Source organism: Arachis hypogaea, chromosome 11 (assembly GCF_003086295.3).
Source record: "Arachis hypogaea cultivar Tifrunner chromosome 11, arahy.Tifrunner.gnm2.J5K5, whole genome shotgun sequence".
NCBI lineage: Eukaryota > Viridiplantae > Streptophyta > Magnoliopsida > Fabales > Fabaceae > Arachis > Arachis hypogaea.
In genome coordinates, this window is record NC_092046.1 from 119535558 (window position 1) to 119540925 (window position 5368).

At 40.4% G+C, this 5368-nt stretch overlaps 1 non-coding gene across 1 annotated transcript; it reads left to right on the top strand.

Moving 5' to 3' along the window:
- Nucleotides 1–4484: 4484 nt before the first annotated feature.
- LOC112726094 (small nucleolar RNA R71) lies at nucleotides 4485–4588 on the top strand. Its single transcript, XR_003165162.1, has one exon. It is a non-coding gene; the product is annotated as a small nucleolar RNA R71 (small nucleolar RNA).
- Nucleotides 4589–5368: the final 780 nt, after the last annotated feature.

Below are 5368 nucleotides of genomic sequence, written 5' to 3' on the forward strand. Positions count from 1 at the left end.
GTTGAACGCCAGCTTTTGTGCCAGTTTGGGCGTTGAACTCCACTTTGCAACTTGTTTCTGGCGCTGGATGCTAGAATTAGGCAGAGAGCTGGCGTTGAGCGCCAGTTTGCGTCATCTAAACTTGGGCAAAGTATGAACTATTATATATTGCTGGAAATCCATGGATGTCTACTTTCTAATGCAATTAGAAGCGCGCCATTTTGAGTTCTGTAGCTCCCGAAAATCTATTTTAAGTGCAGGGAGGTCAGAATCCAACAGCATCAGCAGTCCTTCTTCAACCTCTGAATCTGATTTTTGCTCAAGTCCCTCAATTTCAGCCAGAAAATACCTAAAATCACAGAAAAACACACAAACTCATAGTAAAGTCCAGAAATGTGAATTTAACATAAAAACTAATGAAAACATCCCTAGAAGTAGCCAGATTCCACTAAAAACATACTAAAAACAATGCCAAAAAGCCTATAAATTATCCGCTCATCACAACACCAAACTTAAATTGTTGCTTGTCCCCAAGCAACTGAAAATCAAGTAGGATAAAAAGAAGAGAATATACTATAAATTCCAAACTATCAATGAAACATAGCTCCAATCAGATGAGCGGGACTTGTAGCTTTTTGCCTCTTGAATAGTTTTGGCATCTCACTTTATCCATTGAGGTTCAGAATGATTGGCACCTATAGGAACTCAGAGTTCAGATAGTGTTATTGATTCTCCTAGTTCAGTATGATGATTCTTGAACACAGCTATTTTATGAGTCTTGGCCATGGCCCTAAGCACTTTGTTTTCCAGTATTACCACCGGATACATAAATGCCACAGACACATAATTGGGTGAACCTTTTCAGATTGTGACTCAGCTTTGCTAAAGTCCCCAATTAGAGGTGTCCAGGGTTCTTAAGCACACTCTTCTTTTGCTTTGGACCTTGACTTTAACCGCTCAGTCTCAAGTTTTCACTTGACACCTACACGCCACAAGCACATGGTTAGGGACAGCTTGGTTTAGCCGCTTAGGCCAGGATTTTATTCCTTTAGGCCCTCCTATCCACTGATGTTCAAAGCCTTGGGATCTTTTTTATTACCCTTGCCTTTTGGTTTTAAGGGTCATTAGCTTTTTGCTCTTGCCTTTTGGTTTTAAGAGCTTTTGGCTTTTTCTGCTTGCTTTTTCTTTTTTTTCTTTTTTTTTCGCTAATTTTTTTTCTCTTTTTTTTTCTGCAAACTTTGTTCTTTGCTGCTTTTTCTTGCTTCAAGAATCATTTTTATGATTTTTCAGATTATCAAATAACATGTCTCCTTGTCATCATTCTTTCAAGAGCCAACATATTTAACATTCTTAAACAACAACTTCAAAAGACATATGCACTGTTCAAGCATTCATTCAGAAAACAAGAAGCATTGTCACCACATCAATATAATTAAACTAAGTTCACGGATAAATTCGAAACTCATGTACTTCTTGTTCTTTTGAATTAAAACATTTTTCATTTAAGAGAGGTGATGGATTCATAGGACATTCATAACTTTAAGACATAGTTACTAACTACTAATGATCATGTAATGAAGACACAAACACAGATAAGCACTTAACATAGAAAACGAAAAACAGAGAATGTAAGAACAAGGAATAAGTCCACCTTAGTGATGGTGGCGTTTTCTTCTTGAGGAACCAATGATGTCCTTGAGCTCTTCTATGTCTCTTCCTTGTCTTTGTTGCTCCTCCCTCATTGCTTTTTGATCTTCTCTTATTTCATGAAGGATGATGGAGTGTTCTTGATGTTCCACCCTTAATTGTCCCATGTTGGAACTTAATTTTCCTAGGGAGGTGTTGATTTGCTCCCAAAAATTCTGTGGAGGCAAGTGCATCCCTTGATGTATCTCAGGGATTTCTTGATGATGAGCTTCTTCATGTGCCTGTTGAGATTCATGAATGTGCTCTCTTGTTTGCTCCATCATTTTCTTAGTGATGGGCTTGTGAGATGAATCTTTCCATCTCCCATGGCTCAGAGGTGGAAGCATTTGTCTTCCCTTTCCTCTTTCTTGAGGTTTCTCTGGCCTTAGGTACCATTAATGGTAATGGAAAAACAAAAAGCTTATGCTTTTACCACACCAAACTTAGAATATTGCTCGCCCTCAAGCAAGAGAAGAAAGAATAGATGAAGAAGAAGAAGATATGGAGGAGATAGAGGGATGTGTGTATGGATGTGAGTGGTGAATGGAAAACAGAAGGGAAGACCATGAATGGAGAGAGAGAGGGTGAGGTGGGTGGGGATCCTGTGAGATTCACAGATCCTGAGATGATCCTGTGGGGTCCACAGATCCTGAGGTGTTCAAGGAATTACAACCTTGCACCAAATTAGGCATGTAAAATGCCCTTGCACACAACTCTGGGCGTTCAGCGCTAGGTTGGTGCCCATTTTGGGCGTTCAATGCCCATTTGTTGCCCATTTCTGGCGTTGAACGCCAGAACCATGCTTGTTCTGGGCGTTCAGTGCTAGCTCTTCTCCAGGGTGCAATTCTGGCATTCAGCGCCCAGATACTGCCCATTTTGGGCGTTTAGCGCCAGAACCATGCTCTGTTCTGGCGTTGAACGCCAGACAGATGCTTCCTCCAGGGTGTTATTTTTCTTCCGCTGTTTTTGATTCTGTTTCTAAATTTTTCGTTTATTTTGTGACTCCACATGATCATGAACCTAAGAAAACATGAAAAACAAAAACAAAATTAGATAAATAAACATTGGGTTGCCTCCCAACAAGCACTTCTTTAATGTCAATAGCTTGACAGTGGGCTCTCATGGAGCCTCACAGATGTGCAGAGCTTTGTTGAGACCTCCCAACACCAAACTTAGAGTTTGGATATGGGGGTTTGACACCAAACTTAGAGTTTGGTTGTGGCCTCCCAACACCAAACTTAGAGTTTGACTGTGGGGGCTTTGGTTGACTCTGCTTTGAGAGAAGTTTTTTCTGCTTCCTCTCCATGGATGCAGAGAGAGATCCTTGAGTTGTAAACACAAGGTTGTCCTTATTTAATTGAAGGATCAATTCTCCTCTGTCCACATCAATCACAGCTCTTGCTGTGGCTAGGAAAGGTCTTCCTAGGATGATGGATTCATCCTCTTCCTTTCCAGTATCCAGGACTATGAAATCAGCAGGGATGTAAAGGCCTTCAACCTTTACTAACACGTCCTCTACTTGTCAATAAGCCTGTTTTCTTGAATTGTCTGTCATCTCTAATGAGATTTTAGCAGCTTGCACCCCATAGATTCCCAATTTCTCTATTACAGAGAGGGGCATGAGGTTTATTCCTGAACCAAGGTCACACAGAGCCTTAAAGATCATGGTGCCTATGGTACAAGGTATTATGAACTTTCCAGGATCCTGTCTCTTCTGAGGCAATGTCAGTTGATCCAGATCACTTAGTTCATTGGTGAACAAGGGAGGTTCATCTTTCCAAGTTTCAATACCAAATAATTTGGCATTCAGCTTCATGATTGCACCAAGGAACTTGGCAGCTTGCTCTTCAATAACATCCTCATTCTCTTCAGAAGAGGAGTACTCATCAGAGCTCATGAATGGCATAAGGAGGTTCAATGGAATCTCTATGGTCTCTAGATGAATCTCAGATTCCTTAGGTTCCTCAGAGGGAAGCTCCTTATTGATCACTGGACGTCCCAGGAGGTCTTCCTCCTTGGGATTTACATCCTTCTCCTCTCTTGTGGGTTCGGCCATGGTAATTAATTCAATGGCCTTCCACTCTCCTTTTGGATTCTCTTCTGTATTGCTTGGGAGAGTACTAGGAGGAATTTCAGTGATCCTTTTACTCACCTGGACCACTTGTGCTTCCAAATTTCTAATGGAGGACCTTGTTTCATTCATGAAACTCACAGTGGCCTTAGATAGATCAGAGACTAAATTTGCTAAGCTAGATGGATTCTGCTCAGAATTCTCTGTCTGTTGCTGAGTGGATGATGGAAAAAGCTTGCTATTGCTAAACCTATTTCTTCCACCATTATTAAAGCCTTGTTGAGGCCTTTGATCCTTCCATGAGAGATTTGGATGATTTCTCCATGATGGATTATAGGTGTTTCCATATGGTTCACCCATGTAATTTACCTCTGCTATTGCAGGGTTCTCAGGATCATAAGCTTCTTCCTCAGAAGATGCCTCTTGAGTACTGTTGGATGCAGCTTGCATTCCATTCAGACTCTGAGAAATCATATTGACTTGCTGAGTCAATATTTTATTCTGAGCCAATATGGCATTCAGAGTATCAATTTCAAGAACTCCTTTCTTCATAGGCGTCCCATTACTCACAGGATTCCTCTCAGAAGTGTACATGAACTGGTTATTAGCAACCATGTCAATGAGTTCTTAAGCTTCTGCAGGCATTTTCTTTATGTGAATGGATCCACCTGTAGAAGTATCCAATGACATCTTTGATAGCTCAGATAAACCATCATAGAATATATCCAGGATGGTCCATTCTGAAAGCATGTCAGAATGACACTTTTTGGTCAACTGCTTGTATCTTTCCCAAGCTTCATAGAGGGATTCACCTTCTTTCTGTCTGAAGGTTTGAATATCAGCTCTAAGCTTGCTCAGCTTTTGAGGAGGAAAGAACTTGGCTAAGAAAGCCGTGACCAGCTTATCCCAAGAGTTCAGGCTGTCTTTGGGTTGAGAGTCCAACCATATTCTAGCTCTGTCTCTTACAGCAAAAGGGAGAAGCATGAGCCTGTAGACTTCAGGATCTACTCCATTAGTATTAACAGTATCACAGATATGCAAGAATTCAGTTAAGAACTGAAAAGGATCTTCAGATGGAAGTCCATGAAACTTGCAGTTCTGCTGCATTAGAGAAACTAGCTGAGGTTTCAGCTCAAAATTGTTTGCTCCAATGGTAGGAATGGAGATGCTTCTTCCATGTAAATTGGAATTAGGTGCAGTAAAGTCACCAAGCATTCTCCTTGCATTATTGTTGTTGGGTTTGGCTGCCATCTCCTTTACTTGTTCAAAATTTTTAATAAGGTTGTCTCTGGATTGTTGTAATTTAGCTTCTCTTAGTTTTCTCTTCAGAGTCCTTTCAGGTTTTGGATCAGCTTCAACAAGAATGCCTTTTTCTTTGTCCCTGCTCATATGACAAAGAAGAGGACACAGAAAAAATAATAATAATAATAGGGATCCTTTATACCACAGTATAGAAGTCCCTGTGTGAGTGGAAGAAAGGAAGGGGACAAAGAATGTAATGTAAGGAAAGAAACACAAGGGTGAGGAGAGCAGAGATGTGAGGTGAGGAGATGTTAGTAGATGAATAAATAAATAGAATAAGATGAGAGAGGGAAAATTTCGAAAATAATTTTTGAAAAAGAGTTAGTAATT